Below are 17,646 nucleotides of genomic sequence, written 5' to 3' on the forward strand. Positions count from 1 at the left end.
TACCGGAAAGCCGTTGACTCTCGCCGGTCCGTCCGCAGGTGCCGCCCGGGCGGAGAGCGGAGCTCCCGCCCCAGGGTTCCGCCCCCCCCCCAATCCCCAATGGCGGGTGCCGGGAGGTCCTGCCTTCCCCCCCACCTCCCTCACCACCCCGCAGCGCTGAGGCCGAGGCTTTTCCACCGGGAACCTGGGACTCCAGCCCTTCGTTATGGGTATTGCTTACCCCCCGTCTCCTTCCAGGGTCGCCTCCGGCCGAGCTGCTGGGTGGGGTTTGCTGAAGGGGGCAGGGAGGGCCGGGAAGGGGTAGAGGGGGGAGAAGGGGGTAGGGGGGTGCAGCTTGGCTTCACCAGGCACCTGCAGCTGAGGCTAAGTTTTACCCTCAGATTCAAGACACGGAAATTTGGCTGTTCCTACGCGGCTGAGCTGGGCGGGCTGTGTCCGTGGGTTGTTTTGGGGGGAGCCTTTTGTGATTACCAGTTTGACCCCCAAGCAGGGTCTCTGATGAGCTTGGAAGACTTGCCATTTGCAGTGGTCATGATTTTATGTGCACACTGCTGATGACACTGACCGAAGTTCTGTTCTCTTCTTCAATGTCCCTGCGTGAAAGTTGAAGGTGGGCAAACTGCATGTGACAGGACTGTCTGCAACATGTGACTATGAGGAACAGTGGGTGAATTCCTGTAGAAGGAGAAAAAGAGGCATTTGTGCAGAATCCCTTTCAAAGCCATGATCAGGGGAAATTGATTTCTCCGTTTTTAAACGAGCTCTGTACAGTGATGCTCACAGACCGCAGCAGTGGTAGGGAAGCATTTCAGCTTGTTGGTGATGAAATGAGGCCTGATTGTGCTACAGGTGCTGGGGCTTTAAATCTCCTAGTTGAGGTAATGGCACTGATAAGGGACAATAGAGCATTACCAGGCTGTCGCACAACTCTGACCAGGCCTTTGGAAAGCAGAGGCCCCAGGTGATCCCAAAAGCCCAAAGTCCCAATGGACTCAGTGGTGTAAGGAGCTTTTTTTGCCCTGAGGAAGGAAAGGGTGCACGGCTTCATCCCAGCACAGGGAGGTTTTCCACCTATTCGTTATGCTGTGTGCGAGCGGAAGATACATATATAGAGGTAGTCGGAAATACTTTAGCGTTATCCAGAGACAAAGGCAGTTAATCCAAGATGCCTTTTCCTGTGAACAGCAGCAAAATAAAGGATAGCTTTTTATGACAGCTATTTGAAAGACAGTTTTATCATAAGTTTTTATGACAACAGTGTTCTGCTCCTCTCTTCTATTAAGGAAAATACACTGAAGCTGGGAATTCATTTCAGTAAGTTTGCCATTAGTAAGGGATCGGTATTTCAGGAAAAAGGAGAAAAGAATTCAAGATCTTCCTAAAAAATCACATTCCAAAAGCTCTGATTGTAATGCACTTTTCTGGCTTCAGGACCAATGCAAAATGAAAGGAAAGAATAATTTTATTTACACAAAAGATATTGAAAAAAACAAAAAAACCAAAGAAGGTAATTTATGGCATGGCAACCTTACTGGAAGCCGTTGTCAGTTCAGTCTTCTGAAAATCAGAGCTGGAAAAAGCCATTTCAGACCATCTTCCCCACCAAAGTGGGGCAGGATGAGCTGTAGCCTAATGCATTCTCCTTCTTCAGCAGCAGTTGCCTGAGAGCTCCATCCAAGCTCCTGTGGTCATTTACCTGCTATGTGCTAGCCTTTTTATTTTAACAGGGAATAGTCTGTCACCAGACTGGTACGTGCTGGCAAAGTTGATTGAAACCAAGTGCCCTGCAGTGACTGTATGACTAGCGAGTCATACAGTGAAGGCTTAGGCTGGAGTTGCAATTAGAGAAGGAAATTCATTGAGCTAAGGCTTGGCTTTGTTGCTTTGATTGGGATTCTAATTTCTTAGGTTAACCTAGTGTAATTAGCAACAAATTCACCTTTGATTTAAACCTGCTGATTCACACATTGCAGGTTGGATGGCAGTTAGGTGACTGACTTAGGTGGACATGCCTTTGTTCTCAGAAACATTAGAGGGGAATCTCTCCTGAATCTAGGACTTTTGTTTTGGAGACCATACAGGTCTGGTAAATGTTGATATAGTCTTCCAAAACTACGACTGTTGGTTTTATTAGCAGTCAATGTCTCCTCTTTTCTTTCTCACTGTGTCACGGCAGAACTGCAAGGGGCTGGAATCCTTTTAGCATTTTAACACTTCCTTGACAAACATCCTGCTGTTCTATCGCTGCCCTCCTGAAGTGTAAGAGCTCATTTTTGAGGGGAGAAGAACATCTCCAAACTCAAGGAACTATTTGCACTTGTGTTGGGTGACATCTGCTTTACTGCAAGCATCACTGAATGCAGATCTACAGCCTTTTAACCCTATTCTCTAGGGCAACAATTTTGTGCTCTAGTTCTTCCAGGCTCTCATTTGTCACCTTTTTTCAAGGAGTATAAGATGTAGCTTCTCTCTTAAGAAAAGCTTTGGTTGCTTACCCTACACGCAAAGATATGTGCGGAAATCCCCACAGGGTAACAAAAACCTTCCCCAGGGAAAACATCCTTGAACTAGTTTAACTGAAAGCTCCCAATTTCACAGTGCCTTTGGCTGGAAAATTTAAATGTTCAAAGGGCTGTGGCATGATTAATGATTTTCTTGTCTCAGCCTCTGATGCAAGAGTGCAGACTCTCCTCCTCCCCTCACTGCTTGCATAGATTGGGTTTATAGGAGTGACTGAAAACAGACTAGGGTGTTGGAGGAAGAAACAGAGACCTATGGTGGAAAACAGAGAAAGAAGGGCTTCTTGGGGCTTTTCCATTCTTTGCCCCTGCAGCTCTGTGCAGATCAGTCATCTGTGTCCCTTCCAGGCAGTGGACCTGAGAAGATGGTCTTGATTTTTGCACCAGATATAGTTCTGGTTTGGAACTGGGCTCTGACTCGAGGACATCACGCTCCTTTCGGAGAACTCTTGCTGGACACGTGGTCACTACTTCTCTCAGCTCTTCTCTCTGGGAGAATTTTGCTCTAGGTTCAGTTCACTGCACTCACAGGTTTTTGCACCACCTGAGTCTGTTTTTTTAAGTTAGTTTCTATGAGGTTTCATTCCAGTTGTTTATAATGACTGTCTTCTCCAGACCCTGCACTGCAGCATTTCCAAGCTCAGTATGAAAACAGTGTAGACTCGGTGAGACTGCATTTCTGATGTATCATCGTGCTGCAAATCCGTGATCTTTGCAGCTAACCCAAAAGCTGGGGAAGAGGGAGCAATATCCTCTCTTCCTGCAGCTAAAGATCCTCAAACAAACACCACAACCATTTTAACTGAGTTGAACGCCTCCAGGGGAGATAGTGATGTTTTGTCACACACAGAAATAGGGACATGGCAAAGCTGAGGTACCATTTCCATTGCTTTAATTGCTGAGTGGACAGCTCAGGTCGGGTGCATAGAAATATCTCCTACCCGCAGCTTCACTGACCTCAGGATATCCAACCCTGTCTTTCCCTGCTGCCTTCCCTCATTGTTTTAGAATGGTGAAAGCAGGTGAGGTCTGAGGGCTGGGCCCCTGAGAGCTGTAAGGCAGCAGGCACATATGCAGAGAAGTGTCTAGCTTATCCCTCTTCTGCTTTTTGGTGGGTTAGGAAAGAGTTAAATGACAACAGAGGGAGAGGCTGTGCTATTGTTCAGGCATCCCTGGGTCCAGGGTGGCTGATCTCTATTCCCGGATCTGCCTCTGGCTTCCTGCATGACCTTGGACCGGTCACTTACCTTTTCTTTTCCTTAGCTCCCAGATTATGACATGGAAATCATTCTCTTCCTGTGGTGCCTCGTTCCCTGCGGGTTTCAGGGTGGCTGAGATTCTCTGGTGGGCGATGATGGGAGGAAGAGAACACGTTTCCACTGGAGAAATATTTACACAGAGGGTGGCAATTTTTGGACGTGTTCTTGTTCACTCAGATACAGCGCGGGCTGTGCATATGGTGATATTTGGTTTTTTTAGTAGGCAAACCTGTGGTGAAAGTCAAATTCCATTTGTCGTTGATGCAGCTGCCCGAGAGCAATGCCAGCTGCAGTGATCCTTTTCTTCACTAGATGGTGCTTTTGATCAAAGATTTGAATAACGGCAGTTGCTTTCTGCACAGAATTTCCTAATTTTTCTTCCCCAGTCTCCATTCCTTCCCCTCTTCTTTCTGTGCTTCAACACTACGGGGGACACTCAGTAATGCTGGATATTGAGCAAGGCTAATCTGGTGGTAATACCGGCTCCAAGCCACCCGCACCCACCAGCCAGCTTGTCTTCTGGGCTTTGGTTTTTGAAGCGTGTATCAGTGCTGCTGGGCTGTGGCAGAGAATTGAATTCTTTCCGTGTTTTCTATTCCCATAAGGAAAAGGCTTCAAAGAGCAGGTCCCCTCCCCCTCTCTGCTGGTGAAGGGCATTTAGGGAAGCTGGGAAAAAAAATCCAGCTCTGACAGATGCATTTATTTAACAAACCACTGCCTTTCCCTACCTTAGCAGAAGATTGGTTGTGTTTTTTTTTTAAAGGGAATTGCTGCTTTTATATCCGTCTTTGTATTCAGGAGATTGTTACCTAGCCAAGGTCATTGCTGCTGTATGCCAGTATCAAGCAGAGAGCCAGCCTCCTCTTACTTGAAGGAGCACTGATCTTGGTAAGGCTTCCCTAGGTAAAGAACGGGAACAGGCTTGAATCTGCCAATGCAAGGTCCCAAGCTGCTGCTGGGTAGAAAAAGCCACAAGAACAGCCTTCCTTTTTATAAAGGCAGCAGAGGAGATGAATGAAATTGTAATCAAACATTTCCTGTGCAGACACGCACGGGGATCGGGTTATGAGCTCGTACAGTATGAGGCACAGCAGGGTGTGTGGTGGTGCGCTGTCATCATCCGTGACAGCGTGTGCAGGGCAAATGGGGCTGCCTGCCCCCAGCACCCCAACCTGGCACACACACAGACGATAACCATCCCGTGCTGGGCCCCTTCCGAGTCTGACCCGAGGCTCTCGCCCCTCTGGCACTCGTCAGCAGCGATGGTGTTTGTTCACATTCGTGCACTCGCAGGGCTACCTGCAGCCCACTGTGCCCGTGCCTTCGTGCCAGGCTGCCTCGCACGCTGCAAACGTGCATCCGGACACTCCCATCGGGGAGGCTGCAAGGTTACATCACGTACAGCTCCCTCCCCATGGAATTTTACAAACGTTAATGAATGGGGCTGGATTGCTGCTATGCCACCAATCAGCCATGCACAGATTTATAGTCTGAGGCCAAGGGAGATTATGCTTCTGCCTGTGGCACTGCACCAGTGGCAGCAGTTTCACGTGTGTGCTGACAAGCCCACAAGGCCGGTGCCCGCAGCAGCCCTGCCCTCACGTGCTGGATGTTACGCTTATGGCAGTGACGTCCCCACAGCAGGGACACAAGCTATGCTAAACTGCAGTGTGACACAAAACTCCTCTCGGGACTGGGAGCTGACAGTGATTTCTTTGTCATTCCCCTGTTGTCATCTTCCCACAGCACATATATTTGTTCATCATCAGTAAGATATTGCTGATGACTAAACCCTGGGTCTGCATCACAGAGAAACTGTTTGAAGGAGCAGCCCAGAACTGCAGGGTTCAAACTCGTGGAAGATTGAGAAGTGGGGACAGTGCATTTCCTCACATCTATTAGATCTGGAGAGCAAGCCACTCTCCCAGTCCCTCCTGGCTAAGAGAATTGCATCAGTGGTGCGTGTAGATTTTTTTTTTTCCTGAAATGTGTTTGTTTTATTGTTTTCCTGTGATGGAATTTGCCAGCATGTCCCAAATTATGTGGTTCTGAAATTTAAAAGCAACATACCTGTGTGGGGGAGAGAATGAGTGGTTTTCACTTTGCAATCTGGCTCTTCCCTCCCTCCTCCCTTTTCCCCACATCCCCATGTGTTGTGGAGCCAGCTGCTCCCAGAATAGTTTGGGAATGAAATGTCACCGTTTGAAACTGGTGAGTCACACTTTTTGAAAGGGGGGGAGAACGGGGTGGGGGGGGGAGAATATGAAATCTTGCGGTGTGGCAGAGCGTCTCCTGGTGAGTACAGAGAGATTTTTAAAACCACAGACTCCCTGTTGATGGAATTCAGGGGCTTTGAGTAAAGGCTGCTGGGTGTGTCCATGTTGCTTTTTGCAGGAGGATCCCAAAACCCTCTGCAAACTTTAATTGTCTTCCTTAACATGCCCACTGCAGCTGGATCCTAGTGCCTCCTCCAGCAGGACTAGGTTGTATCTGTCTGACAACACACCTACAGTGACTCTCTTAATTAAGTCTCCCCGCACTGCTGTGAGGTATGTAATTACAGTGAGACCTGACTTAAGCAACCACTCGAGGGACTAACAAAAAAAAATTCTTTACCAGAACAGGGAGGAACAGAATTCTACTGAATACATTTTTGGGGAAGTTTGTTAAACAAAGGGGGTTAATTATTCTGGTTTCTTCTCAGTGTATCCCAGTATTAGGATGATGCCTTTAATATAATGTGTGTTAACATAATCAGGGGTTTTTTTCTTTTTAGAAGGATACTTGAGATCTTTTGTCTTTTAACAGAGATTGCTATAAAAAAAGTGTCAATTAGTGCAAATGGTGGCAATGGTCTTGCGAAATGAACTATTGTTTATCAGAAGCTGAGTAGTTGTCCCTCCCTGCCCAACCCCTGTCCAGTGGTAAAAATATTTAGTCAAAGGGCAACATTCTGGATTCCTGCTCCAGGGTATTATAACCACTCATTTTCATGACTCTACATAGCAGCTCTGCCTAGTAGGTACTAGGAATTGTGTATCTTGAACTAAAGTACCACAGTAGTTGCAATACTAATGGTGTCTCCCAGAGAGCTCTGGCAGTTCCAGGCGGACTGATTTTCGATGTCGCTGCCCCAGCCTGCTGTCAGAGATCTCTATCCAGTACTCGAGGTGGCAGGCCGGACCGTGTGTCACCATTCTCAGCCCAGTGTATTAATATAAACTGCCAACTATTTCAGGTTGCATTACTACTCCATGCGCTGAACTGTGGTGGCCATGGAGAAGATATGCCACCCATTTTGCAGCCTCTGCTTCAACAGTAATGATCTCCAGCTGAAGGACAGGAAGAAGCTGGAAATAGTAATATCATGAATAGTCCCACTATGGGCTGGCAGCCCTCCCCTCGAGTCCCACCTTCAGTGGCATTCCGAATACATGCTGTGAGTAAAACTCCCAAATTGCAAGCCAAGCTATGCAGCTAACTTGGTGGGGATTTTGCAAGCACAAGCCCTAGGGGGGGTTGATGCCATCTCTGTCTATTATATTTGGAAGACTGAGCTAGTAGCAAGATTTTATGAAGTGTGCTTTTATATCTCAAATTTTAGACAGTGTTTACTAGAAACCCACATATTCTGTCGTCACAGGATTTGACAAAAATAATCTCTGGCTGCAGAAATTTGCTGCAGAGTCTAAGATTTTGTTTAAGACGAAATAAAATAAACCCTGTACTTCACGGCCTCAGAGACAACCTTGAGAAGTCAAATCTGGGTGCCATTCCACATGCCTTTTTCTCAGCAGCAAAGCCTGCCTATCTGCCCCACTCGTCTCTTTTTTTTTTCCCCCTTTTTTCTTTAACTCAGACTGTTTCAGTGATTTGGCTTGCACTGCAGGTCTGCAAAGAGTTGAACCAGCAACACTGCAGGAGCTGTAAGTTGCAGCAGCGACGCAGGAGTGAGCCAAGGAACCAGGTAAGAAAAGGGTACCCCCACAGGTCCCTCCTATACCATCAAGTTTGAACTTTCAGATATTCCAAACCAGTAACTCTAAGAGATGTGAATGCCAGTGGACCGTCAGTTCTGAAGCATAATGACAGTATTTTTGCTCTTGATACTGTCGTCTTAGCCTCTGTTTCTTCTAAGATAGGTGTCTGCCTGGCGTGTTTACCTCCTCAGATCCCTAATGGGGATTCCCTTTAGCTTGCAGTTTCCTGCAGATAACTCCCAAGATAATGCTGGGCATGAGCAGTACAAATACTCCCTATTGACAAGTAGCTTATTTCTTAGAATGAGGTTACTGTGATTTCAAACTGAGTAACAAAAGATGAATTTACTGAGTATACAACTCATTGAAGTACTGAATTCAGTAAGCATTTGAAATTTCAAAGATAGGTGATGATTTCTTTAAAACTTAATGGATTTTTGCCCAATCAAAGGATTTTGCCTCATCAGCTACAGTGGGATTTCCCAGGGTGCCTGAGACCACACATCCGCAGCCACTTAGACCTTGGCAAAATTGATACATAATGTGTGGAAGTCTTCCTAACATGAACAAGCATTTCAGTTCATTCTGAAAGGCCAAGGTTACTACTGATTTGTTTGGGGGGGGAAGAAAGGACAACCAAAATGACGTTGGACATTCATTAGTGAAGCATTGTCAGAACACAATAGAAGAACAGACAAAAGCCAGTCCAGATTCTTTGGTATTTCCTAAAGGGCTCCCTCTGGCACATGGCTGTTCCCTGCCAATCCTTTTGTATTGTTTTTGATAATGAATAGAAGCTGAACAGATGATTGTTGCATTGTCCACTAAGTGATTCATTTACATTAAATAGTGCTCCAAAAGTAGGCTTTGAGTGGACTTTTTTAGTCACTTAAGTTATTTATTTGTACAGTTTAATTACTGTCTTTTAACTCTCCACTGTACATAATTATTTCCTGATTGCTTCAGCTAAATTAGAGGGGGTGTAACTCCTCTAAAGTCAGTGGTCCAACAAGCCCTGACATAAGAAGCAGCATCTCTGCATTTTTAAAGGTGCTTAATTTTGAATGGCCACCTCTAGAAAACTGCTCCTGATTTGGGAAGGTACTGAGGCTCTTAACCATCTGCAGGTCCCTAGTGTCCTTGGTCCCCATCTCTGAAAATTGGGCTATGAAGCACAAACTTTGCTGCATAAACCATCACAGTTCCATTGATTTCCTCATTAATCTCTCAACTCCTGCTGCATGTCCAAGGTTTCTTTATTAACTCGGGGCTTCCATTACAATTTCTGGCTTTTCTTACAGAGGTCAAAAGTTTTGTTTTGCTTTGTTTCGTTTTGTTTTGCAGGGTGTGACAGATGTTACGTGCTTGAGGGCATATTGACAGTACTGCAGTTAGAAGAATTTCAGTGTAAGAAGCTATTTAGACCCAAATCCACATCCAGAACTGCAGGTCTGCTAATCTGGATGTACTAATGGGTGGGAGAGAATGACACCTACTGAAGGGCTTTTTGATGGTTGAAGAATCTAAGGAAATCCACACTCTAGGCCTTTCCATCTCCATTTCCATCTTTCCAGCTTGTCTAAGAAGTTGCATGACTTCGCATTTGTTGAATAGCTGTAGTTACATCTCAAAAGCCCTGGTTTCCTAGTTATTTTCTGTTCACCATTCGATGTACCACAAAGAGAGGTTCAGTGTGGGCTTTCGCTTCTGCCTGTGTGGAAAAAATTGAGTCCAGGGGAAGGCAGCAAAATAGTGATGCAGAGAAGAGAAGGGAACAGTCCTAACAGTGTTGAGTTGTTCATGTAATATGGCCTAGGTTTAAATCTCGCAGGGCAGAGCAAACCAGCCTTTGCAGTTGTTTCTGACATTTTCTCAGTCCCTTCTCCATCCACTTAGGAAAACTGAAATCACCAGTCCTGTGCCTAGATATAAAAGAAAGAAGTTTGTTTTAAAGAGTTTATATGCCTGTACCTGCCAATATGAGGCAGGAAAAAGACTGACTTTTTGCAAGCAGTCTCCTATCAACTCATAAGCCAAACGAACAGGGAGGACAAGTACGCTCCAGTACCACTGTAGCCTTTCAGCTGTGAAAGACATTGCACTACAGCTCTTTGCCATTCTCTACTGCTCTAGCTATGGAACCTGGGCAGAAGCTGCTGCGGGGCTACCTAAGGTTTAGCCTTCTGTGTGTGTTACATTTCTGTTATCCTGTTTCAGAAACTGCCTTTGCCCGGTCTGTGATTAAAGCAAACTATCCATCCCTGATGATCTCCCTCAGCTTTAGCCCTCTTTTGGGTTATACAGCATCTTCACAAACCCAGATAAAACTCAGCAGACACACAAATAAAACCAGCCCTCCCTCTGCATAAAACCACAAAGTATTGCTAGGGTTTTCCCCACTGCCTTCCACTTTAACCCTCCAGCATTGCTCTCCTTGTATTCTTGTTCTCCCAGGAGTCCACATTGCTCTGTGTTTAGTGGCAGGCGATGAAATCAAACCGTGCATTAGCAGCTCCATAATAGCTTTCTTAGTGGAACCCAGCTTCCTTCATTAATCCAGAAAATGAGAGTTGTTTTCGTACATTTGAGAAGCTAATTATTTAAGTGCTGGGAATTAAGGCTCATCAGATACTGGAGACTGATTTTGGTTTTGCTTCCCAGGGGATGGAACAAAATGGAGTAAGCTGGTTTTGCACAGGTGTGCAGTATGGTAACTCACCAGTACTTGGAGCAGGGAGCAACAGTGTGCAGATCCTTGTCTACCTTAAGCATAAAAGCCCCTCTCTTTGTACATCCCTTTTCTTCCAGATGTCATCTGATGATTCTTCCCATTCAAATAGATTTATTAAGTCATCACTGATCATATAAATCTATAGCTTTATTTTCTTCTGCCATGGAAAGATGTACCCCACTTGTAGTTGACCTAGCCTGAATATTTTGCAATAAAACAATAATGCCTTGTCTCAGCTGGGTTTTTAGAGAGGGAAACCAGCTCACATCAGTTGTCCTTCTATAATCAGCTATCCTTCAGCCGTACCTTTGATCACCATAGTCAGAGAGGTGTTTAGATAGAACAGCTGCTACCTAACCTAACAAGGGACCTTCCAGTGGCTTGGGAAACAGAAGATGAATTGGGTGAAAACCCCCCTCGTCGGTGAGAAACCACAGATGAGGACGGATCTGTTGTTCTAAACAAAGTTTTTACAACAGAATGACTTTCAACAGTAGATGGGTGCTTTTGACATTCTTCCCAGAAAATGACAGACAATCTGTTGATGCTATTGCCAATAACTATATGCTAAAGAATGGGGATTTGGTTCCGATGGTGTCACTGGACAGATCCAGTCTTCATTACAAGCAGCTTGCCAAGAACAATTTTTTCATTTTTATTGTGATAGCCAATGCCCTGTGTTGTCTTCAGAGACTAAGGGAGTGAACTTTTCTGTGTGTTCAGTTGAAGCCAGATGTTAAAGTATTGTCTGGATGTAATTGACTTGACAAATACCAGGAGTGACATTTTAGCTCCATTTGAATCAGTGGCAAAACTCTTGTTGAGTTCAGCTGGGGCCAAGATTTCAGCCTATGACAGTGCTGATGGGAAATCTAACAAATAAATAATCTTCAGAAAAATAAGTGCAGTCATTCTGTTTTTCTAGGACTCTTTTCAACCTATGGGACATGAATCCTTGGAATTCTGTGCACTACTATGAAGAAGTCTGCAAAAGATCACAAAGACAAGGAAGCTTATTGTCAGTAGATTTAAATGAGCTATACAGGGGTCCACAATTCCAAGGGAAAACTTCAGGAGTTGATTACAAAGTTCTAAGTCAGCTTGATCCATTGAAATCCACCTATCTTTGCACTCCTTGGACTAACAAGTGTCCTTCTGGCAGGAAGGTTCTGTGCAGCTGAACTAACCCTTTGTCATTGAGTATTGTGGATTCAAGAAGCTGCTCTGTCCCGTATACTAGGACTGAGCCATGTGGAAACCTCTGATCGGGCACCTATCAGGTGCTCTTACCAATGGATTGGGCTGAAAACAAAAACTTTTAGAGAAGCTGGTGTAGCTGGCATTATACAACCAATTCAGTTTTGTAGCAAGGTCAATACTTTGTCCCTGAGATAAATGAGCAGGTACACAGTGTTCTCCCTACAGACTGTGAGGTGTCTGAAGTATTTCAGATGAACTTTATTAGGAACTAAAGGCAATCAGCTTCAGGCAGAATCGTGCAACAGATTCTACCTGTATCTCCAGAGGTTTAAGCCCAGCAGTCAGACATACAACCTGATGTGCTTTAAAGGCTTTGGATTAAGTAATGGTAGTACTACTGGGATGAAAGTTCATAATGCTTAGATGAAAAAAGGCTTGCGCTAGGAAATAAAAATCACTGAAGATTTAAAAATAGAGTAATTTTAAAATTTTTAAAGTGTTCTGTTTAGGATTTCAAAAATTTTTCTGTGTGGGTTTTGGTAAGCAGAGTTGTTTTGCAAGTTCTTTCCTGTTAGATTGTGGGAGAATTTGTCTTTTTTAGGGTGCCTGAAAAGCAGGAGAGGTACTGAGGAATCTTCATGTGGCTCCTGAATAGCCCCCTTCAAATCCACTTTTGGAGCCAGGGTCTTCAGCCTCTTGTAAGATCAAACTTAAGACAGCTTCACTTGTAATCCAAGTTTATGTGAGGAATCCTAGCTAAATCCTTGATGTTGCTTATACATCTGATCGAAGGGAAAGGTTCGTGTTTACCTGAGAACTCTATTGGACATTTTAACACGTATTATGTGGAAAAGCATGCCGAAGTGATAAAGTAACAATTGATTCATGGCTATCTAGCAGAGTCTAGAAATGCCACCTTGGGATGACATGGATCGAAGATACAGTTACTTTGCTTTTCCATGTGAAGAATGCTGCTTCTTCCCAGCTGAGCTATTGTGTAACGTAGACGACTCTCTGGAGGAAGAGTTTGCTGCACATTTGCACTATGTTTTAGCTACTATCAACATTTATATTCCATTGGCATTTGAGGGTAAGCACTAATTAGCATAATCATCAATGCTTTAAAATTAAAAATTCCTCCAAGAGACACAGGAGGGATTGAAACTGTTTCCTTCCCCCAGAGGCAAATCCTTTCCCAAGCTATCTGCTGCACCAAAAGGTTTTATTCTAGAAACATTCCCAAGCTATGCCCAAGAGTAAATTAAACTACAGCAAACTTGTAAACTCGAGAGTGTGTGTGTGTGTGTGTGTGTGTAGCAAGCAGGCCCTGATTTGACAATTACTACATGACAAAATGTTGTCGCTATTTCCCACTCCTATTTTGTTTTGACTGCTGCTCTGTGCTGCTGTGTCACCTTTGCTGTGTGGGCTGGAACAATCAAGAAGTGTTTGTGGAGTCTGAAGTTTTTACACTACACAGGAAAGATTCTGGTGTCTTCACAAGCTAGAAAGCAAAGGGTTTAATGACACTGCCCTCTTCTAGAACTTGCCTCAAGCTCCCCAAGTCAGGAGCTGGCCTAAAAAAATCTCAAGAGCCATTCTTTTCTACACTATTTTAGAGTGGATTTTTACTCTGGTTCCAAAATGATTCATTGACAACAAAAACCTCAGACTGGATTTCCGGCTTAAAGAGACTCCTCTTTATGGAGAATAAGGTCCCAGCAAAACCTTGGGGGAACTTCAAGTTTGAAAGGTAACGTCCATACCTTGGAAATGTCCCCTAAGAGTCGATCTTTAAATTTCTACATTCCTGCCTTTGGGAGGTGACAATGGGCCTCGGCTCCCATTAATAGCAGGTGTGGTCAAAGATGGGTGTCCTAGGTGTGGGTTTGTTGTGTCTCAAAGAATCCTCACATCCTCAGCAGGTCTTCAAGTGGTGGGCCATGAAACCTCAGGGAGCAGGAATAGTTAAATGTTGTAATTGTTCTTGAACTGGCCAGAGAGAAAAATTAGTGGTTTTCCAAAGGAAATATTTCTTTCAGAGGGAAACACTAACAAACACAGGTGTTTCTTAAAAGAAAACAATTGTGTTTACAAACTCACAATTCTTGTTATTTCTGCATAAGACAAACACCACCAAACCCTACACTGAGTAAAGATGGGGACTCTGCAAGAAAGAGTGGCACAGAAATCTCCATGAAAATTTCAGAATCTGCAGGACATTGAACATATGTATTGTTTTCTTGGTATCCTGTTTTTTTCAGAGAGATGGACTTAAACTTCATTGGCAGAAATTCTATCTTTTATCTTTATCTCCTGTTTTGATGTGGTAGCCATGGAGAAAAGCCCAAGATTAGTAACAGTAGGTTGTTGCAGAATAAGAATAACTCTCTACTTGGATTTAGACTGTAGTAATACTCGGGGTTTTGTTTAACTGGAAGTACTCAGATTGCATAGAATAAATAGTAGGTGCTGTTAGGACATTGATCACCCATCCCATTCACTTCTATCCACCTTGAACTAAACGCTGGTAATCTTCTGTCTTTTCTGAGGGATGTTTAGGTGGCTTCCACAGGGTAGGGGTAGTAGGCTCTCTGTGCCTACAACTTTTGGAAACGATGGTTAGTTCTCTTGAAGGTCAATGTGTTTATGCTTTTGCCCTGCTACAGACATCAGGGCACCCAGACCCTTGGAATTTGGTTCCGTTTGGCTAATAATGAATGAAATGGGCCATATTCTGAAGCTGAGTTGCCTCAGGCTCCACAAGAAAGCCAAACTAAAAAATACTACTTTAACGGCAGTGTCTAGCAATGAATTTCGAGATTCCCTCTGGAAGCCCACAGTGAGAAACTTCAGAGAAAGGAAGGGGGTGGTGAATCTTTTCTCTGAGAACCTAGGAAGAGACAGAATGCCTTTGCCAGTGGCATGGGCTAAGAAAGCAGGACAGTGGTAGGAACAAAGACACCACACCTAGCTCTTGTTTGCTACTGGCAAAGCAGGCTATGGGTGGGATTAGTAAATGTTTGACCATAAAGTTTGTTTCCCTAATTCAGCTGATATCCATGGTGTCTGGTATGTTACTTGATTTGCCTCTCCTCAGCACGTAGCTTCAAGCACGTTTTGCAACTTTTCTTTAGAAAACTATTTTGCATTTTACAGCAACATACAAACCAGAGCTCTTGCAGCATATTTAGGAAGAAAGGAATTTACACTGCTTTTGCTGGGATGACATTCTAGGATGACAGAGACACATAGTGACACATAGAGATAATACCACATATTGTTAAGTTCTACCAGCCAATGTGCTTCTACAATGTAAATCTTGTTTCCAAATGATCACAGCTAATGTCCTGTTTTGATTCATGGTGGTGGAAACTAGGTGCGGATGACTGGCTAATTTTAAGGCTACAGAGAAAAGGCAGATTGTCAGAGACCAGGATCTGCTTGAAGACTGGCTTCTGAATTAAAACTAATTGGTAGCTTCCTTTGATGGCCCTTTTGCATCTGGATGAGAAAGATCCAAGAGAACTCATTTTTCTTACTTATTTCCCTCCTTCATTTTAGCAGGTGATGTCAGGATGCCATCATGACTTCTGTAGGGTTTTTTTTTGAGAAGATAAAATAGTTGTTTGATTAGTAAATGTAAAAGATCTGTATTTTCTGCTGGTTTTTCATTGCTAAAGATCTGGTAGATCTTAAGATCAAGGTTATTAAAAACAGCTTATGACATTTCTTAGGTCAGACACTCTTTTGAATGTCTACTGTAGGTTTGGTGTTAAAATCAGAGTGATATTAAAAAGCATGTCTGATCATGGCATGTAAGAATTTTCTTGGGTATTGTCTTGTGAAGAGATGACAAGTCTGCAGCATTTAGAGTACAATTCTTTTACAACTGAAGTCAGTAAGGAATATTAACACTTAGTGGAAGTAGAAAAGGATCATCACCGAATCCATGAGGCTGTTTCTTAACACCGGGAGTACCTTCTCACATCTGAAAAGGTTTCACTTTAGCTCAGTTATTACCATTTATTACAATACCTCATAACCCCCCCGCCCCAATCCTCCCTGGACAAATGCAAAAAAAAAAAAGTCCATGCTCCAAACAGCTTAGGAGCTAGAACAAATTAAGAGGGAGCTTTTGAGAGCAGCAGAGTTCAGGTAAACAACCTACTAATCATCAGACAGACATTGGTATTGATACGTAAGTAGTTTAGTGAGCCTCGGCTTCTTTGTGCACATTGCAAGCAAAGCGTTCTAATGAGGGGTTCAAAGGAAGGAAAGAGGAAGCCACGCAGGTATCATCAGGGAGCTTGTCGCAAGCATGGGAGAAAATATAGCTTAATTGGTTCATACTCTTTCTTATGTTTATAAAAGAGCCATTTAGACTGCAGGGAACGCCTGTCTTAGCAAGACGTCCAGCCGTTCCTTGATGTGGGAAATGCTCAACACTGGGGTCATTAAACTGTACTCATTAGCATCAGGAAGGTGTCACACGTGTGCCGGGATCTTCTCACACAGAAAGGACCAGGGCCTCGAAGTCCTGTTACAGCTCGTAGTCTCTCTGATGCATTTGGGTGAGTAGGTGGTGTCAGAGCTGCACCACTCAAGTGACTGTGGTTGGAAGCGTTACGCTGCAGAGTCATGGGTAAAGATGTCTCTGAGGGTGTCGGGCTAACACGTGAGAAGTATGTGCAGCACCAGTTCTTGTTACCTTTTCAAGACGAGGTGTAGGTTGCATGCTCGCTATGATGATTTAATAGTCTAATGATTATGTAGGGTCAAAGAGAGGGTGTAGCTTCACTCCAGGTTTTGCACATAATCTTCTGAAACATTCAGTGCAACTAGCAACCTCTACCAGCTTGTGTACACAGCGGGATAATTGGGCCCTTTCCTGTCTCTTGGCATCTTTTTTTTCTCCTGTGGGGCAATTCTGGTTTTATTGCTGGAGCCATAATCCCCAAACTGCATGGAGGAGGGATTTCAGAGAGAGGCTAACAAGCAGTACGAGCCAGGCAGACTGAACAGTCCGTGTTACTGTTACAGGAGGTCTCCCATATGGCACACAGCTACGCTGGCAGGACAGCATGGCCTGCTGCTGCTTCGCAATCTGAGGGTATAAACTCAGGTCTTTTGCTAGCCATATATTCCCTAGTCGCTTTGCCACCAAACCGAATAATGAAAAAACGTCTCTTTACTACCCAGATACCCTGCTTTCTTTTAAAATGGCAGCACCTCTAAGGAAAATGGAAAGCAATTCTGTCCTCAGGTGACAGTTGCAATTGTTTCCTATTTCTGCAACTTGCAGCAGTAGGCCAGGGAACTGGAAAGGGCCTCATAAAAGTCTGCCAGGTAAAGACTTCAAGATTATAGCTCCTGAGAAAGAAGGTAAATAGCATGTATTGAAAAATGGATTGAAAAAATAATGCAGTGGTACTTCACCACTACCTTTCTTGCTGCACAGTCCTTGCAGGGCTTGTGTAAGAACCTGGTCTCTGCAAAACCTGCTGCCTCTCTTTTCACAGATCATGGCAGAATTCCCATCCTTTTCCTCTTGCCTCACTCCACCATTGTGTAACCCTATAGCATGTGTGGCATACAAGCTAAGTGCTACGAACAGATTCAGATTTTTTTCACTGTCTTCTCATTTCCTTGTATAGTCATTTATAGGAAAAAGCTGAAATACCACTTCTGGTTATACAGTACTTTTGTTTCTTCCCTGTGGAAGCACCAGGAGAGAAGGATGGCATACAGAGGGACCATATATGGTCCTCAGGGCACATCGGAGCACCGCACACCTCGTCTCCCCAGACCCCAACGACCTCGGCGGGGCCTGTTACACCCAGACCTGCCCCCCCCTCCCCGCGAAGCCGCCCTCGGCTTTTTGAACCTGCGAACGATCAGGAGGCGGGAAAGGCCTGCCCCTCCTCCTGATTTTGTCCCGCAATACCGGCTGACCT

At 44.4% G+C, this 17,646-nt stretch overlaps 1 long non-coding RNA gene across 4 annotated transcripts; it reads left to right on the forward strand.

The window, feature by feature from the left end:
- Positions 1-87: 87 nt before the first annotated feature.
- LOC104318967 (uncharacterized) lies at positions 88-15,516 on the forward strand. Of its 4 annotated transcripts, none has more exons than XR_011329355.1 (3): positions 88-209; positions 4,577-4,666; positions 6,173-15,516. It is a non-coding gene; the product is annotated as an uncharacterized lncRNA (long non-coding RNA). The 4 variants fall into 4 exon arrangements; XR_011329357.1 differs by having other exon boundaries at positions 6,230-15,516; XR_011329354.1 differs by lacking the exon at positions 88-209 and having other exon boundaries at positions 229-4,666.
- Positions 15,517-17,646: the final 2,130 nt, after the last annotated feature.

This window comes from Haliaeetus albicilla, chromosome 22 (genome assembly GCF_947461875.1).
Source record: "Haliaeetus albicilla chromosome 22, bHalAlb1.1, whole genome shotgun sequence".
Taxonomy (NCBI): domain Eukaryota; kingdom Metazoa; phylum Chordata; class Aves; order Accipitriformes; family Accipitridae; genus Haliaeetus; species Haliaeetus albicilla.